General features: G+C 43.4%; 1 pseudogene; it reads right to left on the bottom strand.

The window, feature by feature from the left end:
* Window positions 1-11754: 11754 nt before the first annotated feature.
* On the bottom strand, window positions 11755-18756 carry LOC117597058 (uncharacterized protein K02A2.6-like; annotated as a pseudogene).
* Between the last annotated feature and the right edge of the window lie 6422 nt (window positions 18757-25178).

Here is a 25178-nt window from a genome sequence, read left to right as displayed (position 1 = left end):
AGCAGCACGTTCACCACATGAGGACGCGAAGTATTGTTTTCTGGACATTACTGAGCGTTTTCTTTTGCATTGTTTATGGTTTTTCTTCATGGTTTGTTTTTCTGATTTTTGCCTTTGCCTTGCGATTTTGGATCATATTTTTTCGCTGATTGACTTCCTGGTTTTTTCGGACTTTTGCTCTCGTTTCCTGATTGTGATTTTGCCTGTCGTTTCGGATTTATCTGCTTTAATCTCTGCTTATGGATCCTACACAACCCGCCTCGGACGAGGCGTTACAGAATACTTCACCGTCTTTGGATCCAGCAGATGGCGCTCCCAGAAAAATTTGACGGCTCCGCGGAACACTGCCGAGGATTTCTACGGCAATGCGCAAATTTTTTCGCTTTCCAACCCCTGGCATACCGAGAGGAGAACACCAAGTGTGCCTTCCTCCTGTCTCTGCTCACAGGGAGAGCACTGGACTGGGCCTCGGCCGTCTGGGACACCGACCCCCAGGTAAAAACCTCCTTTGCTTACTTCTCTGGGCTAATCCGTGATGTGTTTGAATACCCAGCAGGGGGGCGTGACATGGCTGTTCAACTTTTGGAGTTACGTCAACGCACCGAGCCGGCAACGTCGGGCACGCCGAAACCTCTGTTTCTACTGCGGGGGAGCTGGCCACCGGGTTAGCAACTGTCCCGAGAAACCGTCTACCTCCAAGGTGAGATGCGATTTCATATCTTCCTGTATGACACTGAAAGTGACGGTGCATTACACTCAGGGTACCATTGTGGTTCCAGCGCTAGTGGATTCCGGGGCGGCCGTCAACCTGATTGACCAACAGCTTGCAGAAGACCTTCATCTCCCCACACTGCCATGCAAACCACCCTTGCGAGTGACGGCCGTCGACAATCGTCCCATCGGGGGAGGCCTCATCACCCATCAAACCCATCCGCTCACCCTACAGGTTGGCCTACTTCACTATGAGGAGACAGCATTTTACATCATCCCCACTCCTTCGAATCCCATCATCCTGGGTTTTCCCTGGCTGCAACTCCATAACCCCGTCGTGTCCTGGAAGGAGGGGGAATTAGTTAGCTGGTCACCCCACTGCCAAAATCACTGTCTTCGCAGGGTCCAGTCACTGCCATGTCTCGCGACCTCCATTGAAAGCCCGGACACACCAACGAACATCTCCATACCTCATGAATACCAACATCTTCGAGAGGTGTTCAGTGAAGAGAGAGCCAGACAGCTCCCCCCCCACTGCCCATGGGACTGCGCGATCGAGCTGCTACCCAACACGATACCCCCTAAGAGTAAGGTTTACCCCCTTTCTCTCCCCGAGACCAAGGCAATGGAGGAATATGTCAAAGAAGCCCTAGACATGGGCTACATCCGACCCTCCACTTCTCCTGCTGCAGCAGGATTCTTCTTCGTTGAAAAAAAAGGCGGGGGCCTGCGGCCATGCATCGATTACAGGGGACTGAATGCGTTAACGGTCCAATACCCTTACCCTCTCCCACTGGTACCAGCAGCCTTGGAACAGCTCAGGGAGGCTCGGATATTCACAAAGTTGGACCTGCGCAGCGCGTACAATATAATAAGGATCAAAGAGGGGGACGAGTGGAAGACGGCGTTCCACACCACCAGGGGGCACTATGAATATCTCGTGATGCCATATGGACTAACCAACGCGCCAGCAGTATTTCAGTCATTCATTAACGAAATTTTCAGGGATGTACTCCATCACTACGTCATCGCCTACATCGACGACATTCTTATCTACTCGTCCACCTATGACGAACACATTCACCATGTTAGAACAGTCCTCACTCGGCTGTTGAAACATCAGTTATACGTCAAGGCCGCAAAATGCGAATTCCACAGAGACTCTATCACCATTCTGGGTTATGTCATCTCGAAGAAGGGGGTAGAGATGGACGCCGGCAAAGTCAAGGCGGTCGCGGACTGGCCCGAACCTACCACGATCAGAGAATTACAGAGGTTCCTGGGGTTTGCAAACTTTTACCGGTGATTCATAAGAAACTACAGCAGCATCGCTAACTCTATGACGTCACTCCTGCGAGGCAAACCACGACGCCTCCATTGGAATGACCAGGCCCGATCCGCCTTCAACCAGCTAAAGTCAAGTTTTACTACAGCACCGATCTTGAGGCACCCAGACCCCAGCCTGCCCTTCATCGTTGAGGTGGATGTCTCCAGCTGCAGGATAGGGGCTGTATTATCACAACGCCAGGGAAACCCAGGGAAAGTTCATCCGTGTGCCTACTTCTCACGTAAACTAACTCCAGCCGAAGTTAATTATGATGTCGGCAATCGGGAGCTCCTTTCCATTAAGGAGGCATTAGTAGAATGGCGGCATTGGCTGGAAGGAGCATGCCACCCGTTCTTAGTATTGACGGAGCACCGGAACTTGGAATATCTATGCAACGCTAAGAGACTGAACCCTAGACAGGCTCGATGGGCCCTATTCTTCACCCGGTTCCGGTTCTCGGTCACATATCGACCAGGCACTAAGAACGGCAAGGCTGATGCACTATCCCGGCGTCACGACCCCATAAACTCGCCCAGCAGCCCGGAGCCGATACTACCACCCGCCACAGTACTCGCACCAATCAGGTGGGACATCATGGAAGAGATCCAGCGCGCCCAGAGCAACGAACCCCCACCACCGAGAGTGATGCAATGGGTCCACGAGGCGCCTAGCTCCGGCCACCCCGGTATCCGGCGCACCACAGCCCTGATTAGCAACCGATTTTGGTGGCCCGCACTGGCACAAGATATAGAGGAGTACGTGGGAACCTGCAGTACCTGTGCGCAGTCTCGAACCAGCCGCCAGCTCCCCATGGGTTTGTTAGAACCCCTGCCCATTCCCAGGCGTCCCTGGTCTCACATGGCCATAGATTTTGTGACCGACCTCCCTAGTTCTGCAGGATACACCACGATCCTAGTTGCCATCGACAGGTTCTCTAAGGCCTGCCGACTGGTCCCTCTCAAAGGCCTACCCACAGCCATGGAAACAGCGACAACAGTATTTCACCACATTTTTCGTACCTACGGCCTTCCTGAAGATATCGTGTCCGATCGAGGCCCGCAATTCACGTCCAGAGTCTGGAGAGCCTTTTGCACCCATTTAGGGGTCAACATAAGCCGCAGTTCTGGGTACCATCCACAGTCTAATGGACAGACCGAGCGTTTAAACCAGGAAATCGTCAGGTACCTCCGCTCCTACTGCAGTCGGGAACAACAGCGCTGGAGTGAGTTTCTCCCGTGGGCAGAGTATGCCCAAAACTCGCTCATCAACCTCCTCTGTTTCCCTGGTCAGGAGAACCGGGAAAGTCTGGGAAAGCGCCCATGTCCGCCTACAACGAGCCATACGACGCCAAAGGATACAGGCGGACCGTCGCAGACGGCCACATCCCAGGTTCCAGGTGGGCCAAAGGGTCTGGTTATCCACACAAAATCTCAGAATGAGGCTACCCTGCCGCAAGCTGAGCCTGCGATTCATTGGCCCCTTCCGCATCGTCCGCCAAGTGAACCCAGTGACTTACCAACTGCAACTCCCTGCCTCGTATCGAATTTCCCCCACCTTCCACGTGTCCCTGCTCAAACCAGCACGCCCCCGCCTGGACAATTCGACCACAGAGAATGATCCACCGCCACCACTCGATATTGACGGGGCCCCAGCCTACAGGGTGAGCTCGCTCCTCAACTCTCGCCGTCATGGTAACCAGTTACAGTATCTGGTGGACTGAGAGGGGTACGGACCTTAGGAACGTTCCTGGGTTAATGCGGATGACATCCTGGACCCCTCTTTAGTAGAGGATTTCCATCGCCTCCACCCCAATCGGCCCGCTCCGCGACCACGGGGCCGTCCACGTTGTAGAACACTAGGAGGTGTTCCTAGAGGGGGGGGCTCTGTAACGTCACAACCGGCACCTGCCCGCCAGAGGGAGCCCTCACCTGAGTTTTGACTCCACCCTTGAGAAACACTTCCGGGGTTTTCAGGGACATTTAAGCAGCGCGTTCACCACATGAGGACGCGAAGTATTGTTTTCTGGACATTACTGAGCGTTTTCTTTTGCATTGTTTACGTTTTTTCTTCAGGTGTATGACCCTCGTTTGTTTTTCTGATTTTTGCCTTTGCCTTGCGATTTTGGATCATATTTTCTCGCTGATTGACTTCCTGGTTTTTTCGGACTTTTGCTCTCGTTTCCTGATTGTGATTTTGCCTGTCATTTCGGATTTATCTGCTTTAATCTCTGCTTATGGATCCTACACAACCCGCCTCGGACGAGGCGTTACAATTTGACACATATTATCAGATGTCCCACTGATTTGCTTACTTTTTTTAACTTCTATTATTATTATTATTATTATTATTATTATTATTGCAACTACTGGTCAAAAATGAGAACTATAATAAGCACTAATAGATGCCCATTGGGAAAAGATTCACACTGCCCCATTGTTTGGAGGAGGAGCAGCAAACAGTTAATCACAGTATGGTAATAAAGTAAAGAAAAAAAGGGGGTAAAGAAAAAAAGGGGGGGCAAGTGTATGTTCCAGGTGAGTCAGAGCGCCTGTCGGAGTGCCGAGGATTTTGCATGCCGTATTGTACTTGCTTTAAGCTATCATCTCCTAACCACCACGCTCAACTCAAAGCTTTTCCAGAGCTTCCTTCCTGCCATTACAGGTCAACGGCTCTTTACTCACACACACTCTCGTTCACGAATACAATTTTCCACCACTCCATGTGCCTAGAGCTTGCTATATTTTGAATGTTTCTGGAAGTCGTTCTGTTGAATTTTGCTGTGTAACTTTATATTTCTGCCTTTTTTTCCTTCTTTTATTTTGTTGACATACATTTTTGTTTGGTCGCGTGTTCTGTGCCATTACGGTAAAGATGAACTCTTTAATCTGTGAACAGCACACCACAATAGACAGTTTTCTTCCTCATTCGCATTCATTTATTTACACATATGTATATACTTTTTTTGTGTGTATTTTTGTTATCCAGATGCTCTAATTGTGAGGAATTGAAATGATTAATTTGTACAGCATGTGTGACAATATATTTATAGCAAATCTAAACTTATGTGTATGACTTTATTGAATGCCTCTTTCCAAGTAAAAGCTGTGGGTTAGTTAATTAAAAGGGGGACAGTCAAACGATTTATTCATTTTATTATTTTGTAACTGGTGGTCTTTGAGCTATTCTGGGACCATTATATTTGAAAGGTTTGATCCTGTCTGGAGCCCAAATAATTTAATAGTGGACTCTAGTGGACATTGGACCTCCAGACATATCAACTCCAGACTGGTCATCTGTGCCATGACCCCAGCAGCTTCCAGGACTCCTTCCTCTTGCTCGATTCCCCTCCTTCCACTCCAATCCGACTCAGTCCTGTAGCACCCCTCAGAGGACCCAGGTGTGGTTCACCTCCACTGAACTAGCTGACACAATATGATTTGCTGGGAACCCTTCCAACTCCTAGAAAGGAAATGCATCTCATCTTACAGCTCAACTACAAAGAGAGTGGGATGACCTATATAACCTCAGGAAACATCAGGAGAGAGATGGTAGCAAATTTATCCTGGAGTTAAAGACAACTTCATCTAACCATGAAAGGCGACTGGCTAATCTGGCTGAAAAAACTGAGGACCTCCGGCAGCATGCTGTCACTGTGTTAACCACAACCAGGCGACAGAATGAAGCGGAGAAAGATCACTTAATTAAAGCCATTAGAAAAGTTGAGTATATCCTTGCTTCTGAGCATGGTGGAACAGCTTCAAGTGGAACTCCAACACGATATCAGGACCATGCAAAGGAACCTTCAAAAAGGTCATGAACAGCTCTCTACTGAAGTTAAGCAGTGCCTAACGCAGATGGACGAGCTAGGCACACGTGTAAAAGAGCTTCATATTGAAACGGATAACCACTTCAAAGCTCAAGAAAAAGTAACAGCAGACATACAAAAGGAAAATATACTACCACCCATAACTCCACTTACTTCAACCCTACCATCGATTGTGATCACTAGGCCTTGTCCTACACCTTTTGTCAAAAGTGACCATTTAAAAGTAACATTCCCTACATTTGGAAGACCATCCAATGACACAGATCCCTTGCTATACTTAACTCGATGTCAGGACTTTCTAGCATTACATCCATTGTCAGAGATTGACAACCTGGCAACTTTTCGCATGTTATGTTACACATGTTATGGTCATGTGATCTACTAATGATTAATGTGTGCACAGCCACAAGCCCTATAACATGCATTTATAATAAAGGTAAAAACAATAAGTTTGTATTAAAAAGATGGGAGTGTATTACACGTGGAATCTTTAGTGTTACAAACAAGTGTAAATTGTGTAGACAGAGACTTAAGGGTTTTAACAATTACAACAAAAACAGAGACTTTTTTAAAAAGCACAACTTTCCCAGAAGATAGTATGAGAGCACCTCTTACCACCTCAATATGCACAACAAATCGGCTCTGTTCTAGATTGTGTGATCTGAAGCCACAGAGTTAAACATTTGATTAAATGTATCGATAATAAATGAAGTCTGTGATCCTGGGATTAAAACATAATGAGCTCTGTAGCAGCTCCTGAGATGTGATTTTAAACCTGAAATAGAGCTCCAAAATCTTTTATCATCCTCATTTACTCTAAATGTCTCTAAATATGGTGTTTTTGACCACTCCCCATGGGATATTATAGTAATAATATACCCAGTAATAGTAATAGAAGAGTGATCCAGTAATAGTAGTATAGTGTTCCTAATAAAGTGGCCAGTGAGGGTATGTTCAGAAATCTTATCACTCTGAATAATTATTTTGTCTCCAACTGGCCCTGCTGTGGAGACTCTGGCTTCAAATGGTGATTTTCAGCTTGGTCAACTTTTGGCTTTAAAAGAGCCCAGTGAGTGTCAGTGGAGTTAAATTTGTCCACCATATCAACAGGTAAAAAGGTAAGTGTTAGTTACTGCTTTCACACGTCCACCTTCACACCTCCTCCCCTTCTTCACTGCTGAATTTGCACCACAACATTAAAATAGAAAATAAACCACATCCGCGACCTGGTCTCTGTTCTCAGGCCTCTAACACTGTCACTGCTCTGTGTGTGTACAGGACTAATGAGAAGTGTTTGTTTCTGCACAGTTATTGCTCTTATTTTTTTAACACAGATCGGTAAATAATGATTAGGGATTATTTTTTTAAAAAGCACTGTGCATTAGTTTGGTATTAGTGTGTATGAGAGTGAACTTGCAGTACTGAGATGTTTCCCTGTACAAACCATAATAGTAACAAAAATGGAAATGTAGGTTATAAGACATTTATTCAGTAAGTCTATTTAGAGCTAACATGGTTTTGTTAAAACCTTTCTGTTCACAAGAAAGACCACCAGAGTCTCACCACAGCAGCTAAAGACATTTCAGTTAGTCACAACCATGACTTCCACTGGTGAAAGTACAAACACCATCCAGTCATTTTCTTTTAGCAGATCAAATGATCATGAGAGGTTGTCACTGAGCAGCAGATGACAGCAGGACACAGAAGATCAGGTACAGATTCCAACAATAAAGACTCGTTTACACTCATTAGATTATTTAAACCCTGTGTTTTAAACTTGCTCTACTTGTACTCTTACCTGTTGAACTATCATAGCTACTGAGAGTAGTTACACATCACACTAAACCCTTCTCATAACAGATATGGATACACTGATCCACCTGAGGTGTATCCACTCACTCTAATGAAGACACAAAGAGAACATTTACTCACAGAACATCACAGGGAGTGGACTGAGCTCCATCCTGTCTCTCTAATGACTGACTGACTGACAGAGCAGAGGTGTGTGTTAAAGCCTTACCACTTCCTGTGTTCTCTTTTAAGGGGGGGATTGTGGCATGGGGTGAATGCATGCTTCTATTTTAGTGGTCACAGGCACAGAAGCTTGCTGTGTCACAGAGAGAGAGAGAGAGAGAGAGAGAGAGAGAGAGAATGTATGTGTCACTTCTACATTTTAGTTGACACAGATGTGGTTGCTCCTGTTCCCTTTTTTTTTACATTAAAAATGTTTTAAGACTCGCACTGTAAAATCTATAATGTTTCACTTTACTAGGATTAAAATCATTTGTATTAAAGAATAACACACTGAGTAACAGGGCTGCAAATAGGCAAAATATCTAAATGTACATTATATTCTCATTGTCCACTTTATTAGTAACACCCGTACACCTGCTCATTCATGCAATTATCCGATCAGCCAATCATGTGGCAGGGGCACAATTCATAAACTCATGCAGTTAATTGTATTTCAGAAATCTCCTGAGATTTTCACACACAACAGTCTATATAGATTACACAAACAAAAAGACAGAAAGAAACAGCTTGTTGATGAGAGAGGTCAGAGGAGAATGGCCAGACTGGTTGGAGCTGACAGGAAGGCTGCAGTAACTCAACATGTGGTGGCCAGTGATTGAAAAGTGAAACTAAAATGCCTTTGACTCCCTCTAGTGGTAACTGCAGGATAATTTTAATCCTGACCTTATCCACATTGTTATAGATTTAAACAGAACTGATTAAAATATATCTTATCACCGTTCAGCTGTTTATTTCTCTTACAAAGCCCCACAGTTATGGAACTGCCTTCCACTTAGTGTTCAGGGCTCAGACACAGTCTCAGTGTTTAAGTCTAGGCTGAAAACATATTTGTTTAGTCAAGCCTTTTGTGAATAGTTTTTTCTTAGGTACAGGGGCAGGTCTGGAGGGTTTCACAGGCATAGAGTGTTGTGGTGAACTGGGATGTTTGGATGCTGTCGCCCACCCCCCCCCCCCCCCCCCCCCCATACGTTCACTCAGGTAGCTTCTGGCTCTCCCTTTTAGTTATGCTGTCATAGCTAGTCTTGCCGGAGTCCCTGCTTGCACTCTGCATGCAAAGTACATTGTGCTTAACCATTAGAGGACAAAAGCTCACCTAACAATCTCTTTCTTTCTCTCCATATCTCTCTCTCCCTCACTCTCTGTCGAGCTACACATGCTACTTCTGAGATGCCAGAGATGCCAGTGATCCTGACCCCTTCTGCTCCTCCTCGCTGCCTGACCCATCCTGATGCCCTACTTCTGGTTGGAGTTCTCATCGGTTGAGTTCGCTCGCTGCTGCTGCTGGGGCCCCATATGGACGGCCTGAAGAACCTTTTGGATTGCTGGGGATGGTGCCACCTGGGGGCTGTGGAGATGGCATGGGGATCACATACGGGGAGCTGTACTGTAATGGCTTGGAACTGCGATTGCTGTAGTGGCTTTGGGGCTGCGGTTGCCACGAGCAGCTTCGTACTCAGGACTCCATCAGTGGACAGTGGATAGATTTTAACCAGCTGGACTTCTTGCGAAAACTGTGATGAATTTATTGGTTGCACAATTGCACTATTTGTCCATATAGTACATAACAATAGAAGGGATTTATTTATAATCTCGCTATCCGTTGCACCCACATGAGGATGGGTTCCCTTTTGAGCCTGGTTCCTCTCAAGGTTTCTTCCTCATATCATCTCGGGGAGTTTTTCCTTGCCACCGTCACCACTGGCTTGCTCATTAGGGATAAATTCACAGTGTGAATTCATAAATTCAAATATTTACAATATATTTTTGTGAATCTATTTATTTCTGTAAAGCTGCTTTGTGACAATGTCCATTGTTAAAAGCGCTATACAAATAAAATTGAATTGCATTGAATTGCTCATGTACATTGAGAACAGTCTGTACACACCTGTACTTTGAATTCTCTCATTCAATTTTTCTTTTAAAATGACATCTAACTCCATAACCAGAGGCTTTTCCCATTATAAAGTTAAAAATGCAGTGTGCTATGGAGATTATTTTTAACAGAGTTTTGTTAAACATACAGTGATTTAATGAAATTAAAATTTGTCCTTGTGTGATGTGAGAGATGAAAATTAATGTATTCTTCATATTAAATGCTAATGTTCATTTTATTTACATAATTAATTGCAGGTAGTTACAGAGACTTTTTGCATGTGTCATCATATCCTGTAATGAACAGTAGTGTTCCTGTTGTCACTATGAACATTGTGTAGGTGCTGAAATGCATGAGTGACTGTGAATCTGAACTGTCTATTAATGCTATATTCCAGATTAAGGTAAGCAGTTAATAGCTCGCTACATTTTCCACCCTTAGCTAGCTAGCTAGTGTGTTTAAGTTGCATTTGCTAATGAACACAGTAGCGATAAACTAGTTATAGCTAGTGTTGGCATCAATCAGGGCATGTTCTGGGCTCGATGAAAATGGTTTACTTTATAATATTTTAATGTATGAGTTATCTCACTTATCTGGAGGTGAAACAGCTATATACACTCACTCTCTATTTTATTAGGAACACCTGTAAAACTGCACATTCATGCAGGTATCTAATCAGCCAATCATGTGGCAGCAGCACAATGCAAAAGAATCATGCAGCTACAGGTCAAGAGCTTCAGTTAATGTTCACATCAAACAGCAGAATGAAGAAAAAGTGGGATCTCTGTGACTTTGATCATGGCATGGATATTGGTACCAGAAGGGCTGGTTTGAGTATTTCAGAAACTGCTGATCTCCTGGGAATTTCACACACAACAGTCTCTAGAGTTTACACAGAATGGTGAGAAAAACAAAAACCACTGAGTAAGCAGCAGTTCTGTTGATAAGAGGTCAGAGGAAAATGGCCAGATTGGTTCGAGCTGCTATGAAGGATCTAGTAACTCAAATAAGCACTCTTTACAACTGTGGTGAGCAGAAAAGCATCTCAACAAGCACAAAATATCGAACCTTATGTGGATGGGTGTGACACTGCGGGACCGTAGAAGGCTGCACACACACACACACACACACACACACAGAAGCACTAAGTGCGGGGGGCGAGTCATGTTCTTTATTATCCTTAAAAGTGAAAGTGAAACTTATGGTGCAGGAGGAGAGTGGGGGAAGGGAGGCTTGGCGCGGCGAGCTTGCAGTGCGGCGGTAAAACTATGAGGATACAACAGGCCGGTTTAAGCAGCGGAGGGATCGTCTTCCTCACTTACGTCTATATCTAGAAAACACACAAACACAGATAATAAAAAAGCAATGCTTTTCACTTTCCTCTCCTCTGCTATAGTGGCCGCGAGCTCCTTTTATAGCTCCTCGTCTTCTCCGGGAGGGTGAAGAGGAGCCGCGCCACTCATTGGCCGCCAGCCGTGCTGAGTTAGGTCGCTCCGCCCCACAGCCACGCGCACTCCGGCTGTCCAACACAAACGCGGTGCTGAAAGGACGCTGACTTTTCAGCAGCACGCCGTCTGTAATATCGTAGTGCAGAAACTCACAGAAGGGAAACCATAATTCTTTGTGGTCACTTTTTTGAGGACCCATCTCAGCAGGCAGACAGTACAGGACAATGGTGCACACGCACTGCTCTTCTTCACAGCCTTTTATAACTACCCAAACCATACACAATGCATTACCGCCCCCTGGTGGACAAATCTCAATAACCCCTCCGCACATATCATATTTCCCCTCACTTAAGTCTGAACATTTCTTCGTCAAAATACTCTAGAAGCACCACTTGAGATGGAGAACAATTTTCAACCAAGTAAAATACAAATAACAATTACATAATGTTACAACTGGGTGTGTGCATGTGTTTTTTTTTTGTTTTTTTTTTTTTAAAGCAAAAGTCTTTCAAGTGGGCTGGTAGCTTTCGCTCCCTTACTGAACGACGAAGCCCACCAGTAGGTACAGAGTTACTGTGTAGGACACAGGTCCTGTAATGTCCTGAATTACTCCTGGTACCCATTTTGGTCCAAACCCAAAATTTCTGGTATACACAAGATCTCCAACTTGGAAATATCGGGGTTTCACATGTTGATCATGACACTTTTTCTGAAATTCTTGTTTCATTTCCATTTTGCTAGGGAAATAAGGATGTATTTTGTCCAAAGTGCAGCGCAATTTCCTTCCCATCAGCATTTCCGCAGGAGACAATCCCGTTGTAGACTGGGGTGTAATCCGATAATTGAACATTGCTCTATTTAACTTAGTCTCGAGCGTTTTCCCAGAGCTCTTTTTCATGAGATCTTTAAAAATTTGAACTGCTCGCTCTGCCAACTCGTTGGATGAAGGGTGACATGGTGCAGAAGTAACATGGGTTATTCCATTCTTAAACATGAATTCTTTAGTCGAGTCATTCACGAAACATTGGGCATTATCAGACACCATCATTTCAGGAATGCCATGTACACTGAAACTTTTCCGCAAACACTCCAGAGTAGCAGCTGTGGTTGCTGAATTTACGGGATAAGCATCAATCCACTTAGAATGAGCATCCACTAGAATTAAAAACAATTTGCCCATGAATGGACCTGCATAATCCATGTGAACTCTCCTCCACGGTTGTCGAGGCCACTCCCATGGATGTAGTGGTGCACTTGCAGGGGCTTTTCTATGTTCTTGACAGACAGTGCAATCTCTAACTCGTGTTTCAATGTCGGCGTCCAGATTCGGCCACCATAAGTAACTCCTAGCTAGTCCTTTGATCTTAGACATGCCTGGGTGGGACTGATGTAACTGTTCCAACAAATTTGCATGGCCTTGTTCAGGAATAACAACACGAGCTCCCCACAGCACACATCCGTCTTGAACGCTGAGCTCTTGCTGTCTCTGTTTATACGGTACAAATTCATGGGTATCACTGTGGTCAGGCCAGCCTTTAAGCACATACTCACGCACTCTTGACAAGACAGGGTCTTTATTAGTCCAGTGCTTAATTTGCTCGGCGGTCGTTAATGCGAGGCTATCCAGCATCAATACCTGCTCTTCCTCTGGTTCTTCCTCACAGTATTGTTGAACTGGAAGACGACTGAGGGCATCAGCATTTCCATGATCTTTGCCAGCTCTGTAAGATATAACATACTCATATGCCCCTAACATCACGGCCCATCTCATAATTCGTTGAGATGCCATTTGAGGTACAGCCTTCAGTTCATTCAGTAAACTGAGTAGAGGTTTGCGGTCAGTACAGATTACAAATTTACGGCCGTACACGTATTTATGGAATTTCTTGACTCCAAACACAACAGCTAATCCTTCTTTCTCTAGTTGGGAATAATTCTTCTCTGCAGCTGTAAGTGTTCTAGATACAAACTCTATAGGTCTTTCAGTTCCATCTGCCATACGATGTGCTAACACCTGAACCTTCTCTGAAATAGGATAAATGCCTTTGGCATCAACATTATGTCCCAAAAAAACAACTTCCTTTTCCATAAACTTACATTTTCCTCTTTTCAACCTTAATCCATACTCCTCCAGTCGCTGCAACACTTGATCCAGTGTCTTCAGATGTTCCTGATCATTCCTTCCTGTCAACAGAATGTCATCTAGATACACGGTTACTTTTGGAATGTCTTTCAGGATTCCTTCTATAGTTTTCTGGAAAATTGCTGGACTGTGCTCATCCCAAACGGTAATCTTGTATACGTAAACAGACCTTTGTGAGTTTCACAGTTACATACTGCTTAGATGTTTCATCCAACAAAATCTGTTGATATGCATGACTCATAGCTAATTTGGTGTATTTCTCACCTCCAGATAGCACTGCAAACATGTCCTCCATTCGGGGAATGGGATACTGCTCCAATGATGATTCCCGGTTCACAGTCACTCTATAGTCTCCACAGAGTCTCACGGATCCATCTGGCTTCAACATAGGCATGACAGGGGCTGCCCACTCTGAAAATTTCACAGGTTCAATGATTTGTTCTTTAATCAAACGATCAATTTCAGCTTCAACCTTTTCTCTCATAGCAAAAGGTAAAGACCGTGGCTTAAAAAAGTGAGGCTTCGAACCACTGGCTACTTGAATTTTTGCTGTGGCTCCTTTTAATGTTCCAAGCTCTTCCTTAAAAACCATTTCGTGTTTTTTTAAAATATCCTGCAACATCTCTGAGCTTGTATGAATTTTATTCACCTTTTCCCAGCCCAAATCCAGCTCTGCGAGCCATGATCTTCCCAACAAATTAGGACCAGATCCTGCCACCACTACAACTGAGAAATCTTTAACTACTCCGTTGTGCTTAACTTGAACTTTGCTGGTTCCAAGAACATTCACTGATTGGCCTGTATATGTCTTCAAACTGAGAGGGCTTGGGTTCAATTCAGGCAGTTTTTTCTTACCTTGAAGTTTACCATATTCCACCTGTGATGACACAGTTACACTACATCCAGTGTCAATTTAAAATTTCACAGGGCACTCATTTACCAGTAAAGTGGAGGCACCTGAGATTGGGCTGTTTGCATAGTATACATAGTGAACATTTCTTCAGACTGATCTTCCTCTTCCTCTTGAAGATAATTTGCCCTCTTTGACTGCTTTCCTCTCATCCATTTTCCAGTTTTTCTGCCTTTGTTAATAGCAGTTTCCTGTGGTTTCATTCTACATATTCTTTTCACATGTCCTATTTTACCACACTTGAAACATTTTTCGTTGGCAAACTTACTTTCGTACTTGAATGCGGCGGCGCATGCAGACGCAATGGCTCTTCTGAGTCCCGAAAATATGGTGTTTACATGTTTACCTTTGTGTAAGTCATTGTGTTTCAGTAAGTGTTCGTCGCGTTTGTCTGTCTCTAGGCACATTTACGATCGGCTCGTTTCTGTTAGAGATAAACAGAACTTTTATTTGCGAGTTAAACTCCACACACGCTGAAGAGCTTCGGAGCTTGGGATTACTCCGCCGGACTACTACATCACCGACCTCGACTTCTGCACTGCCTCCGCTGAGGAGACGCCGCACGCGGCATGAGAGGAAGCAGAAGAGGGGAAAGCGCGGAGGCATCCGAGCTAGGCTAGCGGCTAGCCCACACAAGCCGGCTATTCCAACCATCCTGCTCGCCAATGTACGCTCTCTCGACAATAAAATGGACCACATACGGCTACTGAGAACTGCTCAACGAACTGTCAAAGATTGTCGTGTCCTTATATTTACGGAAACGTGGCTCAACGACAATATTCCTGACTCCGCTATTCAGCTGGATCAGCTAACATGCTACCGAGCAGACTGAGCGGCCGAGAGCGGTAAGACCCGCGGTGGCGGGGTCTGCATTTACATCAATGATGCTTGGTGTCGTGATACTGTGGTAGTTTGCAGACACTGCTCTCCCCTTGTGGAGTTTATAATCGTCAAGTGCCGACCTTTTTACATTCCGAGGGAGTTCACAGTGATTTTGCTGGTCGCTGTTTACATTCCACCCAGCCCTAACAACAACGATAGGAATGAGGCACTCAGCACACTGTACCATGCCATCAGTGTGCAACAGACAACACATCCGGATGGATTTCTCATCCTGGCTGGAGATTTTAACCATGCAGACCCTAGATCAGTGCTACCAAAATTATATCAGCACATTGATTTTCCAACACGGGGAAACAATATTTTAGATGCGGTTTACACAACCCACAGAGGAGCAAACAAAGCTTCCCCCCTTCCCCCCCTAGGCCTTTCTGACCACACTACTTTTATGCTACTGCCAGCATACAGACCAAGGGTGAAAGTCACCAAACCAGCTCAAAGACAGGTTCGTGTATGGCCAGAAGGTGCCTCCTCATCACTTCAGGACTGTTTTGCCACCACAGACTGGGACCTGTTTAAACAGGCAGCCACCTACAACCAGCACACTGACATTCAGGAATATACTGAGACAGTCACTGCCTACATCACCAAATGCATTGATGATGTAACTGTAACCAGGACCATCACCGCCCGTGCAAATCAGAAGCCATGGCTGACAGGAGAGGTCCATAACCTGCTGAACGCACGAAATGCTGCCTTTAGGGCCGGCGATGACGACGACCTGAGAACAGCTAGGGCCAACCTGTCCTGTGGCATCAAAAAGGCCAAAAGACAATACGCCAGGAGGATAACCCATCTTAAAGACAGCAGAGACACAAGGAGCCTGTGGCAGGGAATCCAAACCATCACTGACTACAAACCCCCACCACAGACCTGCGATAATGACATCTCTCTGCTAAATGAACTCAATAATTTCTTTGCACGTTTCGAAGCACACAACACCATGCCTGCACAAAAGACTCCACCTTCTCTTGACGACCAGGTTCTGTGTATTTCTCCAGCCAGCATGAAGAGATCCTTCTCTAAGATCAATGCCCGGAAAGCAGCTAGTCCAGACAACATACCGGGTCAGGTGCTGAAGGACTGTGCAGAAGAGCTCAAAGATGTCCTCACAGACATCTTCAACATCTCTCTGAGCCAGGCTGTTGTCCACACATGCTTCAAAACTACCACAATTATACCAGTCCCTAAGAAACCATCACCATCCAGCTTTAATGACTACCCTCCTGTTGCTCTGACCCCCATTGTCATGAAGTGCTTTGAGCGGATAGTCATGAAACACATCAAAGCCATCAATCCTCCCTTCTCTTGACCCCTTCCAGTTCGCATATCAGGCCAACCGGTCCACCGATTATGCAATCTCCACTGCTCTCCACTCAGCTCTCTCTCACTTGGAAACAAAAGACGCTTATGTGAGAATGCTGTTTCTGGATTTCAGTTCTGTATTTAACACCATCATCCCACAGCAATTAATACAGAAACTGGACCGGCTTGGCATCAACACCTCCCTGTGCAATTGGCTGCTGGACTTTCTCACCGGAAGACCACAGGCAGTTCGGGTTGGCAACAACGCATCCAGCACCATTACATTGAACACAGGGGCACCACAAGGATGTATTCTCAGCCCCCAGCTCTTCACCTTGCTAACCCATGACTGCACACCAATGTATAGCACCAACCTCTTCATAAAGTTTGCAGACGATACAACAGTGGTAGGTCTCATCAGCAACAATGATGAGACAAACTACAGGAATGAGGTGCAGCAACTGGCCATATGGTGCACCAACAACAATCTTTCTCTAAACATAGAGAAGACAAAGGAGATTGTTGTCGACTTTCGGAGAGCACACACCCAGCACCCTCCTCTGATCATCAACAGTGCTGCTGTGGAGAGGGTGAGCAGCACCAAATTTCTGGGTGTGCGCATAACAGAGGACCTCTCCTGGATGACCAACACTGCATCTCTGGCCAAGAAAGCACAACACCACCTCTATTTCCTCCACAAACTGAGAAGAGCCAGAGTCCAGACACCCATCATGTACTCATTCTACCGTGGCACCATTGAAAGTATCCTGACCAGCTGCATCACTGTGTGGTTTGGGAACAGCACTGCTCAAAACCAGAAGACACTGCAATGCATAATGAACGCAGCAGGAAAAATCATCAGTGCCACATTACCTTCCCTCACAGACATTTACAACACCCAGTTAACCCGGAAAGCACTCAGCTCCCTTACAAGGCCTCTTTAGTCTTCTGCCATCGGGGAGGAGATTTCGCAGCCTCCAGGCCCGAACCACAAGACTGAAGAACAGCTTCAGCCACCAGGCTGTCAGGAAGCTGAACTCTCTCCCCTCTCTGCCCTCTGCCTTAAGAGTCACCGAACTGTAACTGCACACACACACACACACACACACACACACACCAAATCACACAAATGCACAAGCCACTTTTACTACTGCTGCTCTCTCTGTTGTGTAACTGCACACACACACACCCCAAATCACACAAATGCACAAGCCACTTTTACTACTGCTGCTCTCTCTGTTGCACTACAATGTAACCAGGTCCACTTCCACAAATGCTGCTCTCTCTTGTTTTGCACTAAAATGTAAATATCTTCCCACTCACATGTGCCGTGAATGTATATAGTGTACATATTGTATTTTATTTTATTTTATTTTATTTTTTTATTACTTGTCTTGTTATGTTGGTTTCTCACACCATGGGTCTGGGGGAAACGAAATTTCAATCCTCTGTGTGTCCTGTACATATAGCAGAATTGACAATAAAGTTGACTTTGTCTTTGACTTGACTTACACTCTTTCGGGCCATGATTAGTTCCACCACATCGACAACACATTCCTTCACCAGTCAACTTACTTCTTTCTTCAGTGTCCATCTTAAAAACAGTAGTATTCATACGATTTCCTTTCTCTCTGTTCAAATCTGCCATATCCTTATTAGCAGTTTCAATAGCCTGAGCATTGTTCAGTGCCGTTTCAAAAGTTAATCCATCCTAAGCCAGTAATCTCCGTTGTATGCTGTCATCATTGACTCCACACACTAATCGGTCTCTCAGCATCACTGTCAGTGTGTCTCCAAAATTGCAATCTTGTGCAAGTTTCCTTAATTCAGCCACATACTCCACTATGCTTTCATCAGGGCATCTATTTCTTGAATTAAATTTCCACCTCTGAACTATTTCACTTGGCTTCGGATTAAAGTGGTTTTTCAATAAACTCACCAATTCTTCAAAACTCTTTACACCTGGTTTCTCTGGACTCAACAAATTCCTCAAAAATGTGTATATCTGTGCTCCAACACAACTCAACAATATGGCTCGTTTCTTCTCTGGAGTTTCTACATCATTTGCCACGAAGAAATGATTCAGTATTTCACAATACTCTTCCCATGATTGTGATCCACTATCAAAAGGTGCTACAGATCCGACCATTCCCGCCATCATTCCTTTCAATCAGTCACCACCCGCGGCAGTCATTAATCTCAATCATCTGAGCTTACCGGCGTCGGCGTCCTGCTTTTTACTTGCTTCTAGAAAATAGCTGCTTCGTTATTCATACTTATTTATCTTCTTTTATCCTCGTTGCTATATGTAATATCGTAGTGCAGAAACTCACAGAAGGGAAACCATAATTCTTTGTGGTCACTTTATTGAGGACCCATCTCAGCAGGCAGACAGTACAGGACAATGGTGCGCAACGCACTGCTCTTTTCACAGCCTTTTATGACTATCCAAACTAAAGAAAAACCGCCTCTCCGCTGACATCCTGAGCAACTTTTACCGCTGTGCGATTGAGAGCATCCTTACCAACTGTATCACAGTCTGGTATGGGAATTGCTCTGTCGCAGACCGGAAGGCACTGCAGAGGGTGGTGAAAACCGCCCAACGCATCACAAAGACTCCACTACCTGCTATTGAGGTGGTCCAGAAGAAACGCTGTCTACGCCGGGCACGCAACATTCTTAAGGACTCCTCCCATCCTGCCCACAGTCTTTTCCAGCTCCTCCCCTCCAGGAGGCATTACAGGAGCCTCAAGACCAAAACCAGCTGGTTTAGGAACAGCTTTTTCCCTACAGCTGTCTCCCTACTGAACTCTGTCCCCCACTGAACTGTATATAACTATATCTAAATGTATATACATATCTGTATATATTGTTCTTACCTCATCTCTGTACTTGTACATATTGTTCTTACCAGATCTTTCAATTGCCCATCTGTATATTAGTATAGCACATCTGTAGATTAGTATAGCACATATGTATATTAGTTCATACTACATCTGCATATTAGTATTAGTATAGCACATCTGTATATTGTACATATTACATCTGTATATTCTTGCACTATCTTGATTTAATTCCACTTATCTCTCACTGCCCTTGTCTGCTTGTCTGCTCTTAACTGTACATTCTGTTTATTTACTACTGTTTATACATACTGTTTATATTGTACATTCCGTTTATTTACTACTGTTTATACATACTGTTTATATTGTACATTCCGTTTATTTACTACAGTTTATACATACTGTTTATATTGTACATTCCGTTTATTTACTACTGTTTATACACACTGTTTATACTGTACATACTGCACTTGCTGCTTTTTGCACTTCTGATTAGATGCTAAACTGCATTTCGTTACTCTGTATTGATGAGTATAATTTAATCTAAAACCATACACAATGCATTACCGCCCCCTACTGGACAAATCTCAATAAACCCTCCTCACATATCACACCGTCAGTCGCGCGAGGAGCGTTTTATATTTTACATGCGCGGGCTGTCGGCCCGCCGTCACAATGAGCTACAACAGCAGAAGACCACATCAGGTTCCACTCCTCTCAGCCAACAACAGCAATCTGAGGCTATCATGGGCACAGACTCACCGACACAGGACAGCTGAAGATTTAAAAAAAAAAATCACCTGATCTTTTTCCAGTCTTCAACTGTCCATGTTGCTGAAGACACCCAGAGAAATTTTACTCACAGCATCACACAACTTGGTCAATGTCCAGATATTTAGGGATCTGGCTGTTTTTTTTTTCTTTCCCCAAAATTGCATAGAAAGAAATAATGTATGGTAAATGTTTTCTTTTTTCTGCTGCTGATTTACAGTGTGCATGCCTAATGGTGAACAAGGAATAAAAAGGGCCTAGATTGCACAATAAGGTTTGAATGCAATATTTTTGTGCTTCTAGTTATAATCCATGTGTGTAATCTGCACAGCAAAGCAAAAGCACATAAAAAGCACATTGTGTGTAATGGCCGCTATAGCACACACTGTCTAAGGAAGGGGTCCAAAAGGGACTCGTGACACTTTGTCAGTAACTGTCAGTATGAAACTATGTTACTGAATTCATTTGTGTTACTGCTGACATGATAAATGTAAGTGCAGAGGAGCAGGAGCTGAGTTGGGGGTGGAGCATGTCGAGCTTTAGTTGAGTCCAGAGAGAGTTTTCTCACTGAATATCACTTCAGTTGCCTTCGTAACACAAGCTTATGACATCTAACAGCCAACTGTTCTTTACAAGAGACCCGAGTTTTAAAATCTCATACACAAATGATATGGTAACTGTTACAGGACGGTTCAGTGTGGACCCAATTGCAGAGTGAAAACCCCTGCTTGCTTATAAATAACTGGACAAGCAGGGTTTATATATTGGTGAAATAAAGGGTAAGGGAAGGGTTTGGGGTGTGATTGGTGCACTCTCTCTAGTCACATCTTTCCTCCTTTCCTTTTACTCTTTTACCCTTACCTCAGATAAAGCTCTGACATACAATACCAGTTACTCCTCTACAAAGGTGTGACAAAGGGCTGCGTCAAAGGCTGGCCTTAAGTATCCTACCTGGCAGGTGCAGTTAATCCAGGTTAATCAGCCTGGAGAATTCTGGGTAACTGAGTTCTCCTGAATGGCTGCTCTCACTGTGCTCCACTGCTGCCCTCTGCTGGCTGCTGGAGGTGTAGCGTGGCCTCTTACAGTAACAAAACAGAATAAATGTTTATTTATACAGTAAAATATGCATGAAACTATTTTTCTGCTACAATTTTCCCTTGGAAGAAGTGTGTGATGTTCCTCACTGCAGACACCTACCAAAAATTCTCCCCAATTGTGTAGAATGTGTTAGTGCTCGTATACAACAATGATTTAGATACAAGCTTGATTTACAAACCTCTAATCCTGACTATCTTAATCCCTCTGCCAGGACTGGGAAGAAATGCACTCAGTAGCTTTTGATCGTCTGAATCACTGCCACTGCTGTAATGTTAATTTCCTGTGTTGTGTTTTGGACATTTCCAGTGTTATGTTAGTCCTGTACAGTGTACCAGTGTGTAGACATGCAGTAAGAGTAATAACATTTCTGTTTGATTCCTCATTTACTCCTGAATTTTACTGCACTGAGATCCTCTACTTACACTGAATAATACTGCAGGATCGAGTTTCTGCTTTTAAGAGAACACTTTATTAATCCCATGCGAGAAATTCCAATGTTACAGCAGGAGACAAGAGACAAAATAAGACAAGGGAAAGATAACAATATAGCAGCAGAAGGGAATTTAAAACAAAAAAGCAATAGAAATAAAATAGACTTTGTATTGCTTACATTTTTTATTATTTTGGCTCAGTAAATGTTTTAGCTCCAGTACATCATTGTATAAAAAATACAAAATGATAAAATGCTGATATTGACAAAGGCACAAGAGTTTTCTCAGTGTATTACTTGTACTTCATATGATACATTATTGCTACCAGGTGAAATAATTCAGTGAATTGATAATGATGCATTTATTTAATTGATCAGAAACATTTCATCCACAAATCTCCTCACACGACTACAATTAAAGTTCACACAGCTGAAAAGTCAAACAAAACTAACAGTGTCTAACTGAGATTGGAAGTCTACTCCTCGTAATTCAACTAGAGCTAATCTCACACAGAAATAGAAGAAAACACAGCAGTACAAATACAGTAGTGGTAGAACTAATACTGAGAAGACACAATATTAATTCCCCACCATATTTCAGATAAAAGTCAATAAACTTGTTTTTATATTGCAGACATACAAAGCTTTACTTACTTTAACTCCAGTAACACTGGGCTTTTCACCAAACACTCTGACTGTAGTCAGCTATACAGAAAATACAACCTACACTGGAAAATATTACACTGCACATTTTCATTCTGAAATAATGCAATTTAAACCATATACCAGTGTTTCGCAAACTTTTTTGGTCCTGCCCCCCTTTAAACCTGTATCCCCCCCTCCAATTAATTTCACTAAAATCATGAAAACTGAATAATTTTTAACTGAAATTACAAATTTTAAAATTTGAGATTACAGTTGTGTTGCCATTAAAACATTGAACAGAACAAGATTGGGCACTCATAGTGCATGAAGCACATATACGCTGTTAACAAACTGTCCTTGGTACTGTCAGTGGCCTTGTCAATTTTCGCAGTGGTTGTTCCTCCAAGTCATTCGCAATATCAAAAATTCATCTTGATATGGTGTCATTAGACATGGGGATAGTCTTTAATTTCGTTACACTTGCCTCATTGTCAGGATATACCAGACTCGGAGACAAAGGTGAGAACCCAACACAAATTTATTAAAGGATTTGCCCAACAAAGACAGGGTAAACACAAAGATAAGTACTTCAGGCTGGTGGGTAACACAGATAGAGTCACTAGGTAAATGACTGAGGGAAAGGAGCACACACCTCACATGTCTTGGAGGAGAAACGCTGGAGAAAACATAAGGAGACGTAGAGGCGCTTCAAATGACCACAGGTACTCACAGAGCAGAGGTCTATTCCAAGTTGAGACCAGACAAAGAGTACATGTGAGGTGTGTGCTTATATGGAGACCTGATGAGTGATTGGAGACAGGTGGTGCTGATTAGAACTCTGGGGAGAGAGGGTGCTGACTGTTGGTGACAGAGCCTGGTGTCCCTGTGACACTCATCAAGCATAACTGACACCATACCTATGGCAGCAGGAAGAATCAACTCTTCTGCAGTCGTGTGTGATTTCTTGCATTGTGCAACATGATACACAATTTTGTACGAAGCCAGTTGCAATTTCGCTGTTGCTGAAGTGGCTTTTACGAAATGACTATGCTGCCCACGATATTGATCAAGTTTTCTTTTAAAAAAGTGGATGTTGAACATAATTCACATGTATCATCTCAATGTGTCTTCTTAATTTTTAAGACATAGGACACACATAGGTCTCTCCTCCTCACCAACCACATTAACAGTGAAGCCGAGAGTAAGATATGCCTCATCATATTTTCTGCATTTAGCTTATCAATGACGAGATGACCAGCACCTGACTGGGATGTCTGTGTGACCTCATCTACGGCTTTTCTCTTCCCTTTCGCAAACCGATCCATCTTCCATACTATGTCCGTTGACTTTGTTTTATTTATTTATTTATTTTTTGATATCCAGTGCACCCCCTGCAGTACCTGTGTGCCCCACCAGGGAACGAGCCCCTAACTTTGAGAACCACTGCCATATACACTCTCTGTATATTAAGCAAATAAATATTAAATTAACCTAGTAGTCTTTAGTTTCCTCCCAACAATGCTAGTGTCCATCTTACACTTAATCCTGTTTCATCTCATTCCCTTCCGTTGGAATAAAACCCCACAATGATGTGATTACTGTTAACAGAGGTCCCGCAACTGACAGAGTAGAGTATCACTCTATATTTTCTGGACTTAAAGCAACCATTTTGCACAGATTACTGTGCTTGCTTAAACCTCATTACAGTTAGATGAAGTGTTTTGGGGTTTTAATGTGCAGGTCACCATGTTGGGATTAAACTCACTCCAATAGCAGACACATTTATTTCCCACATGTCAGATGTTATTTTGCAGAGTTCAATCCTCAGACAATGCATCAAAATTTTCTCTTCACCAATATATATTTTTAAAGAATATTTGTTTGTTTTTACTCTGTACTGCATTAGCAGCATGTAAGGTTTATTAGAAACTACATACATGGTTACTTTCACCTCATGAGGAGGTTTGCAGGCTTTAGCTAAACAAATCCAGTCAGAACAACGAGGGTGTCTATAAGATGCTGAGCAAATACCAGCATGACATTAAAATGACAAATCAGTATTATTTTAAAACCCCACAAAGCCCTAAAGAATAATAAATTATGAAATTATTTTTACAGTAAATGCATCTTCTTTTGTTAGATGAACTTTGCTCACTCCTCTATGACTGCATTCTCAATTCCCTCTTCATCAGTGTGAGCTGTTAAAGAAATTAAAAAGTCATTTGTTACATTTCAGTGTTTATGGCAGAAAAGCAACCAACCTGCATTTGATCTCATCCTAAACACAGTTTAAAGGGTGTTTGTTTTAAGGCTTATGAATGACAGTGAAGTGACTTCCTTTTAAAACCTAAATTATACAGATTATCTAATGCCTGTTACTATGATGGATAAGTCAGCACATCTACTTATGAAATGCACTTCTTCACTATTTTTAGTGGTTTTACTTAATAATGTACATTATTAGTGAAGTTAAAATGTAACTCCACTTGAAGCGTCTGTCACATGTAAATTCACCCTCAGACCTCAGCAGAAACAGATGTTGTGTTTTATATCATATCCTACTTACATTTAAATCTTACTGTAAGTGCATTTTAGAACAAGTGCTTTAACATTCACGTGTGGATTTTTGCTTTTAAAATGAGAATAGTGAGTCAAATACTTTCTACTTGTCCTAATATGAAAATGTTTTTCTTGCACTAAATAAAGTTATTATGCTCATTATGTGAAACGTAGTGAAAGAGTTCTTACCTCGAGCTCTGTAACATTTGACCAGCAGAATGATGGTCACCAGCAGATACGGAGAGGCCGTCACTACACTACTGATCAGCATGAGCACTGAGAATGGAGCTTCTACACGTGATGAACCTGATGCTAATAATAATAATCATTATAATAACACTTTATTAATGCGGAA

This window comes from Pangasianodon hypophthalmus, chromosome 4 (genome assembly GCF_027358585.1).
Source record: "Pangasianodon hypophthalmus isolate fPanHyp1 chromosome 4, fPanHyp1.pri, whole genome shotgun sequence".
In the NCBI taxonomy this organism is placed as follows: Eukaryota; Metazoa; Chordata; class Actinopteri; order Siluriformes; family Pangasiidae; genus Pangasianodon; species Pangasianodon hypophthalmus.
Note: the sequence above shows the minus strand (reverse complement) of the source record. Positions and strands in the feature narration are given on the sequence as shown.